The sequence below is a fragment of the Jaculus jaculus genome, chromosome 7 (assembly GCF_020740685.1).
Source record: "Jaculus jaculus isolate mJacJac1 chromosome 7, mJacJac1.mat.Y.cur, whole genome shotgun sequence".
Classification (NCBI taxonomy): domain Eukaryota; kingdom Metazoa; phylum Chordata; class Mammalia; order Rodentia; family Dipodidae; genus Jaculus; species Jaculus jaculus.
This window is the reverse complement of record NC_059108.1, coordinates 55,435,497-55,460,145: the sequence shown is the minus strand read 5'-3', so window position 1 is coordinate 55,460,145 and position 24,649 is coordinate 55,435,497. Positions and strand designations below refer to the sequence as shown.

The following is a 24,649-nucleotide window of genomic DNA, read 5'->3' as shown; positions in this document are numbered from 1 at the left end:
AGTTGGATTTTTCTTGTTTTTCCAGTGCCTTTAGGTAGATGGTTAGGTTATTGATTTGGGATCTTTCTGTCTTTTTTATGAAGGCATTAATTGCTGTGAATTTTCCCCTGAGGACCGCCTTTGTTGTGGCCCATAAGTTTTGGAATGATATGTTCTCATTGTCATTCAATTCCAGGAATTTTGCAATTTCATTTTTTATTTCATCCACTATCCATTTATTGCTTAAGAGTGCTGTTCAGTTTCCAGGTGCTGGTGGGATTTTTGGTGGGTCTTTTGTTGTTGATTTCTCGCAATATAGCATTGTGATCTGATATCATGCAGGGAATTATGTCTATTTTCCTAAATATGTGGACGCAGTCCTTGTGACCCAGTATATGGTGTATTTTAGAAAATGTTCCATGGGCTTCTGAGAAGAACGTGTAGTCTGTGGATTTGGTGCATACAGCTTATGATGGATCATTCCCTTGATAAGTAGGAAGTGGCCCTCTTTGTCTTTTTTGATTATTTTTGGTTTGAAGTCTATTTTATCCGATATTAATATAGCTACGCCTGCTTGTTTCTTCTTCCCATTTTCTTGGAATATTGTTTTCCACCCTTTCACCCTGAGGAGGTGTCTGTCTTTAATGGTGAAGGTGGGTTTCTTGAAGGCAACAGATTGAGGGGTCTAATTTTTTGATCCATTCTGTTCGCTTGTGTCTCTTGGTGGGCGAATTAATGCTTTTAATATTTAGGGTAATGACTGTGATATTTGATTTGATCCCTGCCATATTGTGATGGTAGATGTATGTTGGTGTTTTCATGGGCTTTGATGTTTTTTGTTCCTACTCTGAGTTTGGTTGTTGTGATCTGCTTCTTGTAGGCATTTGAGTTTGGTTATTTGTTTCTTCTCTGTGCAGAATTTCCTGAAATACTCTCTAAAGGTTTGGTTTTGCTTCATATAAATGTAAAGCTCAGTTTTTTCATGGAAAGTTTTTCATTCACCATCTATTATGAGGGATAGTTTTTCCAGGTAGAGTAGTTTGGGTTGGAAGCTATAGTTTGTTAGACTTTGGAGTCTTTAATTCCAGGCCCTTCTAGCTTTCAGGGTTTCAACTGAGAAGTCTGAAGTAATTTTGATGGGGTTACTTTTGAAAGTGGTGTGCTGTTTTTCCCTAGTTGCTTTTTTGATTTTCTGTTTGTTGTCAATGTTTAGAGTCTTAATGATAATATGTCTTGGGGAGTTACTCCTTTGGTCCAGTCTGTTTGGAGTTCTGTTGGATTCTTGTTTCTTGATGGGCCTTTCTTTTAAGAGACTGAGGAAGTTTTCTTCAATTATTTTGTTAAATAAGTTCTCATGCCTTTGGTCTGAAATTCTTCTCCTTCTGGTATTCCATTGCTTCTGATATTAGGATGTTTAAGTGTATCCCACAATTCCCTCATGTTCTGTTCACAGGAACTTTTGAACTTACTGAAGTCTTTGAACTCTCGAACTTTTTCTTCCATCTTGTCTTCCACATCAGTGTTTCTATCCTCCACTTTGCTGACTCTATTCTTGAGAGCCTCTAGAGAGTTTTGGACTTGTTCAATTAAGTTTGCATTTCCTACTACTTTTCTATGTATCCTTTCCATCACTCTGTCAATCTCCCTTTTCACATCATTTTCTTATTTTTTTGATGATTCTTGAAATTCATCCTTGCATTTCTTTATATGTTCATTTAGTATGGCCAGCTGATTTTTAAGGTCCTCTTTTTTTTCACTCTCCCTCAAACTCTTAATCTCTTTTAACTCCTTCTAATCTGTTATCAATTTATTCTAGCTTAGTGATGGTAGCATACACAGGATTATTGGTCCTTTGTTGCTTTCCTGAAAGTTCTACCAAGAGGTTGGTCAGGGTTGCATTGTTCATAGGTTCAATCTGATGTTCTGATCCTAATGACTCTTCTATGTTTCGGTTACATGTATTTTTCTTTGTAGTACCTGCTGATCTAACTGGATTTTCTTGCATTTGATTTTCATGTTATTCCTTTTGCGCTGTGGTCTGCCCATGACAGTGTGTGGGCACATAGGTGTGTGAATCAGCCTGAGCAGCAGTGCCATGGGAATCTGAGGCAGCCTGGGGCAGTTGCTTAGCAGCCTGGGCTTTGGCTCCCAATTGCCAAAGCTGCCTATCAACTGCCTGACAGGGGTGCCAAAGTTGCCTGAATCCTCAAGCGGTAAGGTATTAAAGCTGCCTGCATTTGAGCTTGGATGGGGACTGAGGTACCAAGCCCTGAAGCAGCCCAAACTCTGGCTGGGAACACTGGGACATGGAAACAGTCTGCACTCCCCTCCCACAGGAGAATGTGGGATGGCTGGGGATAGCACCGCAATGGGGCTTGGGATGGGGGGGGGGGGCGAAATGAGGCTCCACCGTTGAGGTGCAGCAGTGAGGTGACCAGCTGTTTGGTGGAATGGGTGTTCTACGCACCTGTGAGGGGATCTGCAATTCCCTGTTTCTCCCCTCTCTGAGCCCTACCACTGACAAGAAGACCCAGAAACACCTTAATGTCTTGCCTATTTTTCCCTGGGATTTGCAGCACAGCTAGGCGATCACCATCTTGGCCGGAAGTCCTCTCCAGTGATGATCTCATCTAAGCTCATGTTGATCATTACCGCAAAGAGCACTGACCCTTGCACCAGGCTGTCTGTCTTTGAATGAGAGCAAAACTACTTTGTTAGAGATATAGCCTGTAGCAAGTAAGCTATCTCTGTTTCTTCATATGAAAAGTAGAAAATATAACAGTACCTATGTCAAACAACAGAGCATTAAATAATTCCTGTGAAAAGGTAAAGCATCATGTCTGGCATTATATGTTTGTTGACTTATTATCTATACCCTATTGTCATACAATGTATTTAGGCTATATATCTTCATAAAATTGTGAACCATATATCCAACTACACATACAACCTCTCTGCAGATTTTCTGTGTACATTTCAAATTTATTATGCATAAAATAGAAATTTTATCATTACCCTTAAGTCTAGTTAACTCAGGGTCAAGGAAAACAAATAAATTGTTCTGTTACACAAAAAAGAAAAGAAAAATTTAATACTTGCCTACTTCATGACTAGATGGAATGAATACCTACAGGCTTCGCACTGCCCCTTAGATTTCTTTTTATATTTTATTTTTTTAATATTTTATTTCCTTTAATTAATTAATTTATTTATTTGAGAGAGAGAGAATGGTCATGCCAGGGCCTCCAGCTGCTGCAAATGAACTCCACATGCATGTGGTACTTTGTGCATCTGACTTATGTGGGTACTGGGAAATTGAACTTAGATCCTTAGGCTTCACAGGCAAGTGCCTTAACCACTAAGCAATCTCTCTGGCCTCCCCTTAGATGCTTTCTTCTAAGCATCTCCAATTATCTCAATTTATTACAAAGCATAGTTTCTGAATCTCTAAGCTCCATTTACTCTCTTTTGATATCCAATCTTTGGTGCTTCAATTACCCTCTGTGTTTTGGAGAGAGCCATGCTTCTGCGAATAGCACAAACACGCATGCACACACACCCTAAGGAATATGCACTTCTCATTACAGTGTAAGATTCCTTTAATGTTCCAGGCAACTTTTCTTTCTATGATTCATAACTATCTTTCATTTAGCAAAAACTCTAATAGATTTCTTTTTATATGAAAAACTAATTAGCTGAAGTTTTCCATTTTTATACTCTCTTAGTGTATTCTCAAATATATCTGTGTGTTTTTGATACAAAATTCCATTGTCAGATTCCTTTTGTTATGGTGTCCAAGATTCTTTGAAAATTACATTGCATGGTATTTACAGTCATCCCCAAATTCATTAAACAATGTCTTTATATAATAGTTTGTATTTAAATGACATAAAATTCATTTTATTTAATTCAGATAGAATTTAGTAGTTTCATTATTTAAAATGCTCCATTTTCATAATCTTTCTTTTTACAGTCAATGCTAAAAATGAGACATTGAAATTTCAAAAAAATTGGTAAAGCGTCTGATTAGTTTCTTTTAGTCAGTTTAACAAATCTGGAGTCACTTGATAAAAACTTAAAGCAATACACCTCTACTTAGTAAAATGCAAAAATTCTGAAAAGTAAATGTGGCCTGAAAACATAGGAGCACTAGATCCTGAGTACAAGCAAGGACACAGGAGTCAGTGTGCTCTTTCTTGTTCCAGTCTGGCCTCCTCCCCACCCCAGAGTCCCTGGGCAGAGGAGCAGGCAGCATCTCTGGAGGGAGAGAGGCCCATCTCTGCAAGTGGGCACCCATTAGACCTGACCAATGGCAACTGACCCTGAGCCTAGAGTTTCCACAAAATACTTCTTAGATATCAGCTCACTGAGCCTGACTGACCTTCATTTCAAAAATTTGCATTTGTCAATAACTGTCTACAGTTATTCGTGAGCTCCCTGCTAAAATTCCACACAGAGCTGTCAAGGTGCTGACCTGTCAGTCAACATCACTCTCCCTCAGGGATGCACATTAATTGCCCACTGTGTCAGCCCACTTGCCATGCTGCTCCTGGCCTTGTGATCTCCTCCTGTTCTGTGTGCAGGCTGGGCCCTATGTTCTCCTCCCAGGTCAGTGTGCAGGTGTGGGCCCTGTCCCATGGCTGTGCTGCAAGCTGGATTCCTAGGCAGGAAAGCACAGGTGTGGGTACCTCAGGACATCTCTGATAGCTCTTCCCATTGTTTCTGTTTTCAAAGTCATGTCCACATACAGGACTGAAAAGACAGTGCTTGTATCCAGTTTCACACTTTCACAGGCAATGTGACTGGACTCACAACCCATTATCCTAAGTTTGTCCTTATGTTCCATTGCCAGTGTGCCACATCCCAATAATCCACCAGAGAATAATGCTAAGTTCTGAATTAAAATAGGAAATAAGGCCAGGAAATAGGATCAACTATTGACCTCAGGAAATTTAAAAGCTTCTGTTGCCAATTAACCAATTGAAGTTCACCATGGAAGAATATCATCTCCAGCTATTCATCTGACAGAAGTTTGATATTTAAGATATACGAAGAAGTTAAAAAACTAAACAGCAAAAAAACCCCAAAATCAATTAAAAAAATTGCCTAAGGAACTAAACAGAGAATTCCCAAGGAAGAAATATAAATGTCCAATAAATTTTTTAAATAATTTTTTATTGACAACTTCCATAGTTATAAACAATATTTTTTTAAAAGTCCTATTTGTGTTTCTCTCTCTCTCTCTCTCTCTCTCTCTCTCTCTTTCTCTCTCTTTTATATTACTTATCTTTTTCTTCCTTCTCTTCTTGGGCACTGAACTGTAACTCTCAGTGCAAGCATGTGGCTAACATTCACAGTGAGCTGTTGATCAGAGAGACCTAAAAGGATTCCCAAAAGAATACAGATTTCTGTCAGAGTACTTGATGACTGATCAAAGGTTAATGGTAAGACCCTACTGCTGAAAACACCATATGCTGTTGGTATGGAACATGGACTGCCCTGGCTGGAATCTGGAAGAGAGTCAGTCCTCATGAAGTTAGCTCATCTACTGCCAGAAGGTGCAACATGGGCTACTGGGGGAAAATGACCAACCTCTATTCAAGCAACTTGTGGTCTAAGCTACTCAGCAGCAAACAACCTGACATGATGCTCACACTAGTGCATCAGTGGCACACAGCCATTGTGGGAAAACAGCTGCTCTTGATTTGGCTAACTGATCTGCACAGTGCAACAGAACACATAGCTAGAGCTGGGAATCAAGTCAGAACCATATCTGAAAATCTGAACATGAGCCCACTCTCTGTTGTCAAGCTCCCACCAATTGTGGGTTACAAGAGGTCCTACATGTATTAAATTCTCTCTCTCTCTTAAAAAAAAAAAAAAAAAAGACAAATGTTATCCCATTTATCTGATGCTAACTTCACTCTCTGTTGGACAATTTGCTTCTCTTTTTCAATAGATTCAGATTCTAAGGATAGAACCAGCCCATCTCACCACATAAGGGCTCCAGTTGAAGCTAAGAGTATTTCGGGAAATGAGCTAGAGTTCTGCTTCCTTGGTGAACCTGGTACCAGCAAAAGGGTGAAGGAGATAGACACAGAGAATGCTCAACTCCTACCAAACCCGATATCCAGAGACAGAGGCTCCCAAGATCTCATCACTGAAGCAGACCTAAAATGAACCAAACATGGCTCAAGAAAATTTGTGAAGAGGGGACAGAAAGAATGTTAGAGCCACACACAGTGGGTCATGATACACAGATATTGCCTCCTTCCAATAACTGATGGCTCACCCCACAATGCATGACCCATATTCCCCAATGAGGAGGGTCTCTGCAGGGGAGGGAAGGAAGAGGCTAACAATGGTACAAATTTGACTGTATACACTGAGTACAAAACTAATTTTAAAAAGTGTTCAACATAATAACCCATTAGGGAAATGCAAATTAAGACTACTTTGAGATTCTACACTCTACTACTCTCTCTTTTTCTCTCTTCCTATGCCTCTTTCTATCACTCTCTCAAATAAATAAATAAAATATTTAAAAAATAAAATAAGATAAATAAAAATAAAACAGTAGCATAGAATTTTTTTAAAGCCATGATTTCCTCTATGTTTTGGCCAGAATAGTATCACTTGGGTCTCCCAGTGACTTCTTGTAAGCATGTTGGCATGTTAATTTTAAGCAGAGACCACAGTGAGTCAAAGAAGGAAGGTGACTGTCATGCTTCATAAATATGGATATGCATAATGTTAGATTCTCAAAGAAGCTGAAAGTAAAATATGAAGTAAAAACCTTAGCAACCAAAGACGATTTCACTTCAGGCTCTGTGATTTGTCAGAGTTCAGTACCAAATTTCTTCCCAATTCTGATTGGGAACACCTTCCACAGAAAAACAAAAGCTTAAATTTGGACCCAGTGACCCTTGGCATTTATAATTAAGACATGTTGGTCTCTAAATTAATCCTCCTCTGTTTGGGTTTCCTGGTACCTTCTGAGCATGGGTTCATCAGTAGATATCATGAGCTTCTGGAAATTTGACACTTGAATCACTTTTGTTTGACAGTGAACATCAGCTCAAGATTAAGCAAACTAGCTGTCCTATCACTATGCCCTCACCTCGTCCTCAAAATCATCTTAGGATTCTTCATTTTGCAAATTTCCTTGAGATCTAGGTGATCCAAATAATGCCTAGCATCTTTATGGAGCCATTTCTCTGAGATTCAGCTGCGTATCTCACCAGAGTGGTCTGACGCTTTTGCACAAGTCTTTGTCAGTGTTTACTACATTATAGTACATACAATGGTGGTGCCTATTTGCATAGATTTAGCCATATATGAATTGTGTGTCTTGGAATTGTAACTGAAAGATGATCTCATCCTTATAGAACTAAAATTTCATATTAGAGTGGTCAGTTTTCTTCTTTTACCATTGCTCCTTTAGATTTCTTTTGGAAATATCAGAAACAGTATCTGATTAGTACTCTTAAAACAGTTGTCCATTACTTGGAGTGCCACCCTTACAGTCCTATGGAATGAAAAAGTGTATGAAAGCCACAGTGCTCCTGCATATTTACACATTATGCTTTATAAAATTTACATTGAAATGTCTGTCTCCTGCCTGATATTTATAAACAAATTAGTATATATAAATGCAGTATGTAATGTCTACTTTCTGATGCCCAGATGCAAACCCACTTTTTCCAAATCCCAACTTCTATAAAGACTCATCAATAAATAGCACATAGTTTCAATCACAAACTGGATAGTTTAATGGAAGGAGAACACAGTGACCTTGTACATTATGTGCATTCTTTATTAATTGAACTCTAAGCTAGCCCTTGAGATTTTATGCAGTCTACTACAGAAGGGTCAATGGAATACCCATAAATCTACTTGCATTTGTTAGTTGGCTTTGAAAATGCTAATGTTGAGTGAAAAGTGATTCAAGTTATTTATAATACAATAGCAAAACAGATGATTTACAGGGCAAAGATATTTGAAAGAAAAATTAGAATATTTGTAATGACAGGAAACAGTAGAAGCTGAACATGATTCTATTTTTTTTTTTTTTTGTAGTCTGTGTAAACAGTCAAGTTGGTACCATTATTAGCCTCCTCTCATTCCTTCAGATATATGGGTTGTGCATTGTGGGGTTAGCCTTTAGTTTGGGGTAGAAGGAAATGTCTGTGTGTCATGACCCAACTTGTGGCTCTGACATTCTTTCTGCCCCCTCTTTCGCAAATTTCTCTGAGCCATGTTGGGTTCATTGTAGGTCTGCTTCAGTGTTGAGATCTTGGGAGCATCTGTTTCTCTGGATATTTGGTTTGGTAGGGGTTGATTGTTCTCTGTGTCTATCTCCTTCACCTTTGTGCTGGTTCCCGACTTGCCAAGAAAACAGCATTCTTGCATGTTTCCCCAATTATTCTTAGTTTCAGCTGGGGCCCTTTTGAGGTATGATGGGGTGGATCTCTCCTTAGGATCTGCATCTACCTGAAAAAAAAGCAGATTTTCCAACAGAGAGTAAAGTTAGCACCAGATAAATGTAATAACTATTGAATCTTTTTTCTTATCATAAAATTTCCTGAGAATTTCTTTCATAAAATTAGAAAAACTAGTAATGTTTCATTAAAACTTATATTTAAGGAGTTATTTTAGGATAGAACATAAATAATGCAGGCAGTATCCTCAAAAACAATCTGGAGCTGGAGAGATGGCTTTGTGTTTAAGCACTGTCTGTGAAGCCTAAGGACCCAGGTTCAATTCCCCAGTACCCATATAAGCCAGATGCACAAGGTGGCACATGTGTCTAGAGTTTGTTTACAGTAGTTCTATCACTCTCTATATCTGCTTCTTTCTCTCAAATAAATAAAATAAAATATTTTTTAAAAACCAACTTATTTTAATGGAGAAACATAATATGAACAGCATAGACAATATAGTACAAGATAAAATATGAAATAAACATGATATAAATATGAAATAAACTATGGGGGAACAAGGGATTCAAAGATGGAGTTTAATAAACAGGTAAAGATTTGGGTTCTAATGAAAGTTATCAGAATTCCACTAGTTTTAAAGGAAATGCTTAGTAAAAGCAAAATTTTACACAAGAGCTCTAGAAATATCTAAAGATATAAACTAATTTTAAAGGTCATACTGACCTCTGTAACTGGGGTAGTGAGTGATAAAAAATAAGGCTAGATGTATAGGCAGGGTTAAAATTTCAGGACCATCCTTTCCTTTTCATGTTAAGCTGCTGAAATTTTAACCCCAAGGTAAGACATTACCAAATGTGAATTTTGGAAAGACCAGAGCTGACCTGACTTTAAGAAATTATAAGTAAAAAAATGCAATTGCCCTAGTGAAAGTGATGAGTGGAACTCATGGCTAGAACTCAACTTGTGCCATGCTCTCTACTGTCCTTGATATGTTGAAATTTATTGTTTTATGTAGATTTGCCAGGAAATTGGGGGCTAACTGAAAAAGTGATGGCTAAAGTTTTATAATTAATATTTATGTTGAAACTTCCGTGTTTAATGTAAGTTATATTCAAAAAGTTAAATGGTGATATGAATTCATATTGTCCCTTCCACTCAACTATTTGAACTAACACTATTTCCTACTTTGAGGGATTTCCCCTGGGATGTGGAGGGGATGGAAGATAAGAGTATTATGTGCCATGCCCATACTTGAAATACATTCCATGAATCTGTTTTTAGTAGGGAATTCAGATTTTTTTTTGGGGGGGAGGTTCAAGGTAAGGTCTCACTCTGGCCTAGGCTAACCTGGAATTCACTGTGTAGTCTCAGGGTGGCCTCAAACCCCTGGCGATCCTCCTACCTCTGCCTCCCAAGTGCTGGGATTAAAGGCATGCCCCACCACACCCAGCTGCTCATTCTTATGATTACCAAAGAATTTGAGAAACTAGGATTAAAGGTAAAAACTCAGTAGATCCTAATCTTTAAACACTGGTTATTTCTGGGTTCTGCCATACTCTGGAAGAACCGGTTCAGAATTACTGGTTTTCAGAGAAAATTGCTCAAGGGTGAGGAGAGAGAATATAAACATTCTCAGAATGTCCAGAGTTTCAGAGCTTGTCAAATACAGCAGGCAACACATGCCAACATCAGTAAGCCTCTGCCCATATGTAATTCTTTCCTTCCTACTTGTTCTTCCCTCCCACTCTTCCTTCTTTCCTGTTTCCAATGGCTTCTCAGTATTGCCAGAAGAATAGGGGAGGGGTAGTATTTTCAGGATAATCACATCTTAATCAAAAGTCTTCCCTACTCAAGCATGCTTTTACCTGCCTTTAATTTGAGGCCAGCCTGGGACTACAGGGTGAATTCAGGTCAGCCTGGGCTAGAGTAAGAGTCTGCCTTAAAAAATAAAATAAAAATAAACATCTTCCTTTATGCCATTTCTCTGACTCATTTTTATAGAATACTCCTAAAAGTATGTGTTTAAAACCAAAGAGCTCTTTTGTTGTTATTCTTGTTGCCATAGATAAAATGAAAAATAAAGGCAGGAGTGTTACCAACCATCTTTCTTTGTCATACAGTCCTCCTTCTGGTCCCATGAGCAATATACAGTCCTTATTTTTGCTCTACTTTTTATTTTTTATTTCCTGGTCATTTTATCACACAGGGTCTTTAGCATCTGAGTTCAGGAATCTAAGAACCATGTGAGTAATAAGAAGTGAACATCAGTCATTGATTGTAGCCCTAGAGTTCAGTTTGACCATTAGCTGGGTGTGGTGGCACATGCCTTTAATCACTGCACTTGGGAGGCAGAGGTAGGAGGATTGCCATGAGTTCAAGGCCACCCTGAGATTACCTAGTGAATTCCAGTTCAGCCTGAGCTAGAGTGAGGCCCTACCTCAAAAAACAAAAAATGAAAAACAAACAAAAAAAAATTAAAAATTCCTGATGTTCAGTTTTGCTATGTCCAAGTCTGGGTTCCAGTCTAGCTATATCAACATAAGTTAGATGACTTGGGATAAGTTACCTAACTCCTCTGTACTTAATTCAAACACAGCATTCTTCTATAGACCTCTTCATATGATTCAATGACAATATAGACCATAAACCTCCCCAAAACATATATTTTTGTGTATTCTTCATGTATACTTCCCTTAAATCCATGGCTGTCTATTGCTTTTTTACTCACGGTTCTTAGTGTCAATGAGGATCAAGCTCTCAGCAGATTTTAGAGGCCCTACAATGGCCAGGCCCTTGCACACCACTTGCATGACCTCTATTGTCCTTCCTACCTCTCCACTCCACTAAAATCACAGTATGTTTTTTAGCCTCACACTCCTTTATCCTGCCCTGTTTGTCTCTGCTCATTCTGCAGTGCTCATCACCATCAGCATTTGCCTGGCACAGTGTACTTTCTATTAAGCTCCTGACAAATAAAATGGAGTGCTGCTCGTTTTGTGTTTCCAGTCAGATATTTTATCCAACATTTTCCGTTATTCTTTCTCTCCTTTCTCCCCTAGACTGTGAACCTTCCAAGGGCATGGAGAATGTGTGGGACACTCTGATATCAGTAGCATCTAGCAATTCTGTTACGCCATGGGTATTTAGAAAAATGTATTTTGAAACAGAGGGATTGAAGATCCAGCCTAGTGATTGTGAAGCTGTAAAACTCCATTTAAAGTACTGCCATGAGAATTGATGCCCTGACCTGTTCTAGCAGCAAACCTCATTTATTACTGCAAATGGCATAACGTGATTTTTGTTATTTCTTCAAAACTCAATGTCCTTAACACATCTAGTAAATCAAATTCAAGAATTTATTGTATTGATGGAATTGTTTTGGTTATATTTCAGATGTTTCTAACAGCATCATTTTGTGTCATCTTGCTACATAATATTCCATCTTACTATCTCTCTATTTTTATCTTTTGCATCAGGTTGTGTTGTTATTAATCCTTTTCATTGTTTTGATCAACTAATTAAATAGTATTTGAAAATTACATAAAACTAATATGTCTCTAGTTTTCTGTTTGGTTGATTTGTTTTTTCCCAAATCCACTGTGTCTTATAGAAATATTAATTTTTATCACATTAATACCTCTACAGAAAGAAGCAGTGCCTCCAAATTCAGTTGCATTTATGAAATGATACAATTAGGTAATCAGGCTTATACTTTATGCAAATATATTATTCAAATACAAATACCTCTTTTTGTTATCACTGTGTGAGCCTTCCTTAGCTCCACTACAACAGTGCTCTTTGGATGGGCTGTGCCTACTAGACTTGCCCCTCTGCTAAACACACACTACGTGAAGGGGCTTGTTCAGATTTTAACCAGATAATGTTATCCCCCCAATCAAAACTCTTCTGTTTCATGGTGCTATTAGAAAAAAAAAAAAAAAACTGAACCCCTTAGAATGATATTCAAGGCACACAGTTTGCCTTTCTATCCTGTCACTGTGCCTTGGGTCACTATAACTATAGGAACACTCAATAATTTTATTATTGAATGCACATCATTTGTGACCCAAGGCTTTTAAACCAAAAGTTCCCTCTCTAAATACTAGGTCCTTAATATAATCCAACATGACCTGCTCCATCACTGCTTACCTGACTGTTCCCCATGTGGGCCTGTCATCTCCAAGTTCTGCTTCAGCTGTATCTGACTAATTCCTGCTCATCTATCTGTCATGGATTTTGGTAATAGCCTCTGTAGTGTCTCTGCCACTTCCTTCTTCTGATACCTGGCTAAAGAAGAACATCTCATAAACCTCTGGGGCTGAATCAATTTTCCCTTAGGACAACTATTTTCACCCTTGAACACTTTATTCACATTGTATTATATGAGGTTGGAGATGGAGTTTGTAGGATCAGGAGAAGTCTGGACCTTGGCAAACTATTGAAGAGACCAGTCTCCAAAGTTGGATATTTATACCCTAAGAAGGAACTGGAAATATTTGGAAATCCTTTCATTGAATACTGCTATACTTTAAACTATACATCAAAATTATACTGTCAATGCCTGAACCAAGTGTTTGTTGCAGCTCTCCCACATGGTAGGCAGTGCCTTGCCTGCTATGGGAAGAAAGACTAGCAGGAAGACACAAAAATGAAATGCATTGCCATTATTTGATGGGCTTATACACAGTTGTAGGGAATGGAAGAGAATTATTTTCTCTCTACCTGAAATAGACAAATAAGAATATAAATAATAGTAACAATACTCAAAACATGATCAATAAAAGTAACATAATCTTTCACTGAGTTTTATTTATTCAACATGGTAAATGACTAAGTCATAGCCAAGACATGGGAGACATGCACAGTTACATACACACACACACACACACACACACACACACACACACACACACCTGAGATTCCTAAGTCATTACTATCATTCCAGACAGAATCCTAAGTGTTTGGTTCTTGGAAAACATCAAATCAGATGATATTGGGTAATAACAGGTACAATGAGAACATCTATGGCTTCTAGAACTAAGAAAATAACAAAAAGACTACCAAAATGTAGAGGTGTACAAATATTATAATCATTATACAACCAGTGGCTCTAAGAACAAATGCCTTTGTCTATTCTTTCTTGAATTATGAAAATTTTGATTGTTTATTCAAGAATTAGAGATGATAGACAAAGTGCTGCATTTTTAGTTTTATGTACTTAGTATTCCTTGGCATAAAATACACAGTTGCAATTGAACAAATTCCACAAAGTACCAACTATGTCATTATTCTTTTCAACTTTAAGGTTTTTATAATTCTTAACATAGACATGTGAGGTCTTTGAATTACCATAATCCTGAAATGTGAGAAAATTAAAACCCATCTTAGAATATTACTTTGATGATTATGCAACAGTCATATATGGTTATACCACCCTAAATAAATATAAAAATATAAAGTGATATATCTATAATTTCTTTCATGTCTGCAAAATGAATAACTAGAAGAGATTTAATTTTAACAACTACTTATTTATCCGTATGTGGCCTCTCTTGAAATGTGTATTAACTAATGTCAGTGTGTATATTTTGAGTGAGGAAATACTAAACCATGGTGTGATGGACTTACTTTCTTGTTGCTGAGACATAGCACACAACCAAAAGCCACTGATATGAGGAAATTTTTTTTTTTCCAGCTTACAGTCTTCATTACAGCAAGGTTCTACCTCTCAACTTGCCATCAGCTGAGGATCAAGCACTTAAAACATGAGTTTATGGGGCTACATCTGACTCAAACCATAACTCAAGACTTTGTATACAACCTCAAACAAATAAGATAAAATTTTATTTTTAAATATACTAAATTCAGGAAGAAAAATAATGAGATTTTGTGAACCTCAAATTAAACAAAAATGTATGTGTATGTACATGGCACCTGATGAATACTTTTAGTAAAATAACAGCTTCTAGAGTGTATTCAAAAATACATTTTATATTAGTTACCGACATACTCAGTATGTAAACAGCATGTATTGGTACAGTCCTTTCCCTTATTCCTACTCTCTCTCCAAAGGGACATTTCTATTTGGGGATTAGGCCATCCCCATAGGGATTATGTGTCATGCGTTGTGGGGGTAGCCATCATTTATGGGGAACAGGCAATGTCTGTGTGTATAATGTCCTAACTTTTGGCTCTTAACAATCTTTCTGCCCCCTCTTCCATGAAATTCCCTGAACTATGTTGGGTGTGCTTTAAGTCTACTTAAGTGATGGGCTCTTGGGAGCCTTTGGATCTCTGCTTTGGAAGGTGTTGAGTGTCATCAGTATCTATTTCCTTCACCCTTTTTCTGTTATTAGGTTCACTGAGAAAGCAGCACTCTTGCTTATGTCCCCAATTCCTCTGTGGTTTCAGCTAGGGCTGGGGTGAAGTTCATTTATCTCCTCAGGTCCTACTTCCATCTGAAAAAGAGAAGCAGATTCTTCAAGGGTGAATGAAGTCAGCACAGGTTAAATGGGATAACCATTTTTAGATTAGAGAGAATTTCGTGAGTATAGAGCCCCTTGTAGCCCAAGATTTGTGGGAGTTTGACAATGGAAAAAAGAATAGTTACCTGGATATGATTCTGACTTGTTTCCCAGTTCCAGATATGGTCTCCTTTCCACTGAGTGGATCTGTTAAGTCCAAGAGCAGTTGGCTACCTATAATGGCTATGTGCCACTATTGCACTTGTGTGAGCATCACCTCAGGTTGCTTACTTCTGAGTCACTTAGGCTTTGAGTTGTTTGGACAGATGTTGGCAACTTTCCCCCTGTAGCTCATATAGCACCTTCCAGCACTAGATGTGCTAGCTGTCTAGGGACTGGCTCTCTTCCAGATTCCAACCAGGTCTCTCCATGGGCTGTGCCAACAATGTATGGTGTCTTCAGCATTAGGGTCTTACCATTAACCTCTGATGGGTAATCAAGGGCTCTGACAAAAGTGTGCCTTATTTGTGTTGGGAGATCTAGTGGGTCTCTCTGATCAACAGCTCATTGTGGTTGTAGACCACATCTTGGTACAGGGAAATACAGTCCAGTACCAAGGGAAAGAAAAAGGAAAAAGACAGAGAAGAAAGAGAAACAGGAGAAATTTAAGGTTAGGCTACATCTCACCCTGTCAAGAACCCTTCAACTCAGGTGCTCCCTCTAATGTCCTCTTGAGGGTTATACCTTTTAGTGTAACTTCAAGGATCTAGGATTCTATGGTACCAATTAAATTTGGGTTCAGTCTTGTGTTCCCCTACCCTCCCCTTTCCTCCAAGCTCTACCCTCCCTATTGCCCAAGCCTAGAAATGCCATTTGGAAATGTCAGCAACTTGGGCTGATCCAAGTTAGGAACAGCAGATGAGTGATACAATGCAATCATCTTTCTGTGATTGTGTGAGTTCACTTAGAATGATCTGTCCCATGTTTGACCTCTTTCATACAAATTTCATTGTGTTATTATTATTTTTTCTAAACTTCTGAGTAGAATTCCACTGTGTAGATATACCACATCTTGGTTATCTATTTGTCCAATGATGGGCACCTGGGTTGATTCCACGTCTTAGCTATTATGAATTGAGCAGCTATAAACATGGTTGAGAAAATATCTGAACTGAGGAAAAATACATTTTTGACAGCAAATAAACTGGTACAATACAGTTTAGGAAAGCATTATCTTAAGGTGAATCCTGAATATATTCTTGGATCTAGTGTTTTTCTATAAATATGTTTACTTTTGATGAGTAAAGGTGACATATATCATATTTATAAGATACTTGATTTTTTAAAAAAATATTTGAGTGAGATAGAGAGAGAGAGGAGCAGGACGAAGAAGAGGGAAAAGGGAGATAGTGGGCACACCAGAGCATCTAACCACTGCAAACCAACTTCAGATCCATGTGCCTCCTGTGCATCTGGCTTACGTGGGTACTGGGGTATCCAACCTGGGTCCTTAGACTTTACAGGCAAGCATCTTAACCAATAAGCAATCTTTCCAGCCCAGATATTTGATTCTTTCCCTTTTGTTTTGGCTATTTGTCTGTATATGTAGTATACAGATAGTGTAACCAACATGTTCTAGTAACATACTTGTATATTTCTCTCTTTTAACAGATTTAGAATGTGATAACTGAAGGATCTGATAATATAGTGAAGTCATTTGACAACTGTCACGCTGCTTCCTATGATATGTTCTCTATATTGTAAGTATGAGCTCACTTCCTCAAGTCAACTTGTAATAATGCATTCAATTAAAACTTGTAGGTAAGGCATATTTTTTCAGAAAATTTTGTTATTAATAATTCAAAATATATTCAATGTAGAATATATGATTTTCTGAAAATGCAGACAATACTGTATTGTCATTTGAAAAATGACAATAATTGCTTATCATGAAAGCATAATGCAGTGACTTTCATTAATTTTTTATAAATGTTATACTTAGAGTTTACATACTCTTCTTTGGGTTCCTAGAAAAAAAAAATGCATTAATCCCAGATGGAAAATTTTGTGCTGCAGTATTAAAAGTTCTTGGGGGCTGGAAAGATGGCATAGCAGTTAAGCACTTGCCTGTGAAGCCTAAGGACCCCGGTTCGAGGCTCGGTTCCCCAGGTCCCACGTTAGCCAGATGCACAAGGGGGCGCACGCGTCTGGAGTTCATTTGCAGAGGCTGGAAGCCCTGGTGCGCCCATTCTCTCTCTCTCCCTCTATCTGTCTTTCTCTCTGTGTCGGTCGCTCTCAAATAAATAAATTAAAAATTAAAAAAATATATTTAAAAAAAGTTCTTGGAATGGATTCCATAGATATAGTTTGTACTTAAAATGTAATTCTAAGGTAGTTTATTTCTACACTAGTCCATATTAGTTATCTTTTGAAAATGAGTTTTAATTCTTGGTTAATAATAGCAATATTCTTTAATAATTCACAGATAAGTGTATAATCTCTTTAATAAATGTAATGAAAGATAGGAAAAGTGTCCTCTGCAATAATATGGACTTCTTACTGTTCTTTTCACATCACTAAAAGTTAAAGGTGATAAAAGCTTTGATATGCTTTTTTTTTTTAGTTAAAGAGCACTATGCATTAAGATGACTATAAATAATGCTGATGCTTTCTACATTTCACCAACAACTAGTAGAAATGACTTCAAACATTTATTCTTATCATGAAATAATGATTATTTGAGGCAATAGAATACACAGAGACACTTCTCCTACCCATAACTGCGGGCTAACTCCAGCAATGCATGACCCATATACCTCTCAACAAGGAGGGGCCAGAGGGAGAGAATAGGACTTGGACAAACCTAACAATAGCACCAACTTGACTGTATTCACTGAGTACAAAAATAATTAATAAAAAATTAAATTAAATTAAAAAATAAAATAGATTTACATGCTAAAACTAAACAAAACAAAAATTGAAAAAAAATAGAAGTACTGGACTTGATTTGAACCTGACACAATATATGTACATGTCAAAACATCACATAATGCCTAAGCAATGTGTCAATAAGAAATAAAAATAGGGGCTGGAGAGATGGCTTAGTGGTTAAGCACTTGCCAGTGAAGCCTAAGGACCCTGGTTCAAGGCTTAATCCCCCAGGACCCACTTAAGCCAGATGCACAAGGTGGTGCATGCATTTGGAGTTCGTTTGCAGTGCCTGGAGGCCCTGGAACACCCATTCTCTCTCCCTCCCTCTCTCTCTCTCTCTCCTTCATTCTCTCTCTGTCTGTTGCTCTCAAACAAATAAATAAAAATAAAAATAAATTTTAAAGATAAAAATAAAGTTCAAAAATAAAAAAAAAAAGAAGAAGTTCCAAGCACTATGTACCATCACACAGGAATGAGATTAAGCCCTGGCAAAATCTATCCCATTATTATAACCCACAGTTTAATGTAGGCTGGAGTATCAGGAGATCTAGATCTGTATACACTGGGTTACTAAATCCACATTTCAGCCTCACTCTTTATTCTCCCAGTCTGTTTTTGTTCCAGTTCCTGTTGGAAGTTATAAAATCTACTCTCCCATGGAGTAGAAAGTAGTGAGCCTTATGTCCTTCCCAGAGAAACAAGTCTATGAAAAAAGAATTCTATTTTTAGGTTTGAGGATGGTGGTAGATAAGTTACTTCCATTTCATCTGAGCACACTGAGTGGATTTTGAAATAATAAATATTTTCTTATGATTACATTAACAATGTAGAAAGAAGCAGGTGAAATAGACTTTAGTACTATGTTTTGTTTTTACCCCAAGTAATGAAAGTGCAATCATTTTAAAAGTTTAAAATATTGAGATAACATATATATATATATATATATATATATATATATATATATATATATTCAATATTGTCTTTAAAATCTAATCCATGCTTATTGAACATCTCAGTTGAAACATTTTGTTTTCTGCACTCTTGATCAATTTGAGGAAATTGAAAATCTATCAATAAGTTAGGTCTGACATAATGGCTTGGTAGATAAAGCACTTGCCACTTAAGCTGGAGTACCCAAGTTTGAACCTCAGACCTTGCATAAAAATCTTGAAGCAATGGCAAGTTTCTGTAACTGTATCACTGACACAGTGCGATGAGAGGCAGATACAGGAGAATTTCTCAGAATCAGTAAGTATGTTAGCAAAACAAATTTGACTACACATATTTAAGTTTTCCAGTGACGAAATTAAGCATAAATTTTTAAATTTAGTTTACGTTTTTGAGGCACACTAGTCACATTTCAAGCACTTAATTGTAGCATGAAGCTAGTGGCTACAATATCACACAACTGTGTCTCAGCGGACTGACACTGTAATGTCACAATCCTACCACCTAATGTATTTTGAAGGGTGACTTCATAGAACATCAAAAAACATAAAATTTTAAATCTTTAATGAAAGAAAAATATTAAATCCTAAACCTCTGACTTAAGATGAGGTCTTATAGAACCACATGGTTTATGAGAAATTAAAATTAAGAAAGAACACAAGATAAAACTTTGAAGCTATGATTCCTATATTTGTACTAGTGAATATGTTCTATTAGAATTGAAGGAACAAGCAAATCATAGACCTCCCATTATAATGAATTAATCCAAAGCTTAAGTAGAAACTAAAGCATTAAAAATATGATTCGAAAGACACATGTGAAAGAATGAAACTGTAAGTTACAGATACAAATCACACATCTGATTTAAAAATGAACCATGTAGTAACATGTATAGAACTCTTAAAACAATATTAACATAACTGACTCAGTTTAAAGTGAGTAAAATATCTTAACTTCATAGACTTATGGTTGACTAAACATTGCATGAGGAAATTTTCTACCCCATTACAATTAGGGAAGTGAGAATTAAAACTATAATAAGATATCTCCAATACATATTGGGATGGACAAGACCAGAAACCTGACATGACCAAATGTTAATAAGCCATGCAGAGCCAGAAAGTTGCTCCTGCATCACTGCATGCACTGGAGGGGATTCACAGGGCAAAACCTGGAAGATACTCTTTCATCAGTGGAGGAGATTCACAGGGGCCAACCAGGAAAATTCTCTTCCAATTTTGGTGAGAATTTACAGAGGACAACCAAGAAGATGCTCTTTATCAAAGGAGGGGATTCACAGGGGAACAACCAGGAAGATGTTCTGCTACTGATGAGGATTCACAGGGCACAATCAGGAAGGTGCTCATCCATCACTGGTGAGGAATCACAGAACATGCCAGGCAAATGCTCTTCCATCACTGGAGAGGAGAGGCTTCACAGAGGACAACCAGGAAGATGTTCTTCCATTACTGAAGGGGATTCATGTGGGCACAACCAGCAATGTTCTTCCATCACTGGTGAGGAGTCTTAGGCAGACAATCACCTTGAAAAACTCTGTACATCATTTATATAAGCATATATACATATGTATTATATATAATTATATATATATTATATATTTCATATATATATATATATATATATATATATATATAGAGAGAGAGAGAGAGAGAGAGAGAGAGAGAGAGAGAGAGCAGCAACTAGTACATTGATAGTCAAACATGCTACAATGTGACATGCAATTAATACTCCAAACTTACAACCATCACAGCAACCTAGCATCATTAGAAAATCATACACCTAGATTTGGCATGTGCAGTATAGTTGTTGCTATGTGTATATTGCTTTGAAACTTTTGTAAACTTTGAAAGATCATAAAAGGAATTGTAAGTTAGGGATCAGTTATATGTACATATTATATAATCCAACAAGTCCATTGCTAGGCATTCTCACCAGAAGTAAAAATTTAATTTAATTTGAAACATATGTGAATAGTCATGACAATTTTAATGTTTTTAAATGTGGAAATAACCAAGATGATGACTTCAGCCAGACATGGTAGCACATAACTGTACTTTCAGCATTTGATTATGTCTGGAGGACTAAGGCAAGAGAATCATATGTCTTAGACCAGCCTGGCCTACATAGCAAGTTCAAGGCCATCCTGTACTATATTGTTAGACTCTGTCTCATACAAACAAATAAATAAACACACAGACAAAATTTGTCTGTAAGTGGTGAACAAGAACAAACTAGTACATCTACAATGTAGTGGTTTGATTCAGGTGTCCCCAATAAACTTAGGTGTTCTGAATGCTAGGTTCTCAGCTGATGGAGATTTGGGAATTAATGCCTCCCCTGGTGGCAGTGCATTGTTGGGGACAGGCTTATGGGTATTATAGCCAGTTTCCCAGTATACAGCCAGTGTTTGGCACACTCTCCTGTTGCTATTGTCCACCTTATATTGGCCAGGGGGTAATGTCCACCCTCTGCTCATGCCACAGTTTTCCCTTGCTATGATGGGTCTTCCCTCTAGTCTGTAAACCAAAATAAACCCTTATTTTTCCCAACAGTTGTTCTTGGTTGGGTGATCTCTGCCTGAAATGTGAACCTGACTATAACATATACAATAGTATTTAGTTGTCAAAAGGAGCTACTTTGTGCATATTATGGATAAATCACTCTTTTTTTCTCCCTTCTTCCCCCCCTCCTTTCTGTCTTTTCCCCTCCCCTCCTTTTTATTATTGGGGATTGAATCCAGGGCTTCATGCATGCTAGGCAAGCATTGTATGACTGAGCTATATCCTAACGCCCAAAGACAAGTCCCAAATGCATTCTGACAAGTGAAAGAAAGACTGTCCTTTTGGAACTTTACTGAAGGACAAATTATGCATTTGTCAAAATGCACAGAACTGTGCATACAAAGCTAAGCCATGGGGAAAAAAATAAATAAATAAGGTCGAAAGTGAGCAGTACTGGGTCACCTAATGTAGAGGAGAAACTGTGACAAGTGAAAGTAATCAATTATAAAAGTAAAATATGGCTTCCCTGAGGGTGTGTAGGAAAGGATATACTCTAACTTATTTTGGAAAACAATAATATGCCAAGATTAACTACATGCAAAACAGTAGATATACTGCTCTCTCATTGATTTATTTCCCCTCAAGAATACAGATAAGAAATTCTGAAACCATTTTTCATGCATATTGTGTTGTGTACACATGGAAATAAGCTACTGATAGTAGAAACAAATCTTCTCATGCCAAAAAAAGTTGTAAAAACAATAATAAAAAAATGGGTGATGGATATTTTGTAGTGCTAGACACAAAAAGCAGATACCAATGTGAACTCCTTTTGTTTTCGATAAACATTCAGATATGTAAACATAGACATGTGGGCACATAGATATACATACACACTTTATCTCTGTCAGAGGTTCCTAGAAACAGGGACAGTGCATTGTAACAAGCACACTCCATGTCTGATTCCTTCATCTGAGTGACATACACCATCACCACCACAACAACAAGCCAACTGGACCTCCACAAATTAAAGGATGCTTCTATGACCAGGACAAGAAAACTTGAAAGAAAAGCCTGAAGCATCGTGGAGTGCAAAAAAGAAAGGAAAGAGTGACGAACACAGAGACATGTCAGAAAGATAAAACCAGTGAGAATGGTGCTCAGTAACTAATAGTACAACACTTCAAACAACAGCCCAAAGATCATGTCAAGTTGTAACCTAGTCCATAATGTAGAAGTTCTTCAATTCACACTCATCTAAATAATTATACAAATACATACTTTAAAATTCCAAATATTATGTACAGTTACCTATTCCAAAAGAGTATAGGCTTGTGTTCCTTTGGGTATAGGCTTATTTATACAGAACAGTGACTCTATTCTGTATAACTATACTGACTCATTTATGTAGAAGAGAGTAAGAAAAGGAGTGGGGAAGGTAAGTTTTCCATGGAGGAGCCTTGGGGACAGCACCTTCCTCATATGATCAAGTTTACCATTTCCAGTGACAATATAGCTCAGTCATACAATGCTTGCCTAGCATGCTAAGGACATAAAACTTTTGTAATACCCTTCCTTCAAACCCATAGCCATGTGGAATCCATAATGAAAACAACAGACAAAACTAAACTGCTGGAAATACTGTGAGAGTAGCCTATACTCTTCTGAACTCCCCAGGAAAAATTTACCCATAAAGCTGAGGGGGTGAAAAGATATGACTTTTTGTTATTATGTAGCTTAGATTTTATTTTGAATGAGGGCACTAGTGAGAAAACTGATGAAATTTGAATTAAACCTCCTGTGATTTTAGTTGCTGTTATTGTATAAATGACCTTAATTTTGACACATATGCCATGTCGTATTAACTGGGGCAAGATGAGGCAGAGGGACATAAAACACCATGAATATCTTACAATGGCTTGAGGTTGATTTTTGGTCAATCTTTGGTTTTTACAAATCAGATAAGTTTTTTCATGGGCTTATTAATGCTCAGAATTTAAAATGAAGAAATAAGAGTATAAGAAACTTGATAATTCTCAGCTTTTCAATCTTCAAATCCATCAGAATGTCCACTGTAGGGAGAATGTTTCAAATGGGAAATATGTGGGAAGGACTTCAGTAAGTCCTCCTCAAAGCTTCAAACCTACTAGAGGCCATACAGAAAAGTCCATACAGAAGATTAATGTGTGTCTCAGGACTTCACTTATAGTTCAAATCTTGAACTATACCAAGTACATAGTGGAGAAAAAAACCAAAACAAAACATGTAAAGCCAGGCATGGTGGTGCATGCCTTTAATCCCAGCACTCAGGAGGCAGAGGTAGGTGGATCGCCATGAGTTTGAGGCCACCCTGAGACTACATAGTGAATTCCACATTCAGCCTGGGCTACAGTGACACCCTACCTTGGGGATAAACAAACAAACAAACATAAATGTGAGGAAGGTGGCAAGGGCTTCAGTTGGAAGGTCAAGTCTTCATGTTCATCAGAGAGTCCATATAAATGTCAAGAATATGACAAAGAGCTTAAGTTAGGGCATTAATTTTGGGGTACATCAGACTTCACACTGAGGAGCAGCCAAACAAGCATGACATGTGGAAAGAGTTTTAGGTACAGTTCTTAGTTCGTATTTTATTAGACATTAAGATGTTTTCACTTAAAGAATCCTAATATATGAGAACATAGAAGTGGAGACTGGAGAGAGAGCCCAGTTGGTAAAGTATTTGCTCCACAAGTGTAAAGTCTTGAGTTCAGGTGCCCAGAACTTACTTAAATGTAAAGTGGGCATGGTGACCATCTATAATCCCTATACCCCAGAAGACAGAGGCAGGATCTCAAGGGCAAGCTGGCCATATAGAGTAGATGATTTAGAAAGCTCTGGGTTCAAATAATAAACCCTGACTGAAAAAGTAAGTTGAAGAGCTATTGAGGATGATACCCAACATCAACCTCTGGCATTATACATGTGCACAGACTTGCCAACATACACCCACCATGTACATATGGCATGTACACAAACACAAAAGATCATAAAGTAAGTTATTTAAATAGTGAAATGTTAATATCACAAAACATTTATCATGTCCTTTCTTAGTTAACAATATTTACTGGAATAATTTTGTTAGATATTTATATATTATATGTCTTATTTGAACAGAAAGACTAATTTTATGAAGCAAAGCACACCAAACCTTGCACATGGTGATCCTTTTCTTTAATACTCTCATCACGGTAGTTACATCTGCACCTTTTGTAAGAGTGATCCCCATAGATTCACATGATACAGTCTATTGGTGAAGCTTTCTTGGGAGGCCTTATCTGAAAAAGAGAAGCAGAATCTCCAAAGGAGAGTAAGTTAGCACCAG

At 37.3% G+C, this 24,649-nt stretch overlaps 1 protein-coding gene and 1 pseudogene across 1 annotated transcript in view; one reads left to right on the top strand and one right to left on the bottom strand.

The window, feature by feature from the left end:
* LOC101599499 overlaps positions 1 to 22,368 on the bottom strand; it is a 66,359-nt pseudogene extending 43,991 nt beyond the window's left edge.
* Positions 1 to 24,649, top strand: part of Fut9 (fucosyltransferase 9) — a 267,934-nt gene that overhangs the window by 109,225 nt on the left and 134,060 nt on the right. The window contains exon 2 of the mRNA XM_004663651.2: positions 16,556 to 16,644. The gene's annotated coding sequence lies outside the window, so the exon portion shown is untranslated. The remainder of the gene's footprint in view (positions 1 to 16,555; positions 16,645 to 24,649) is intronic.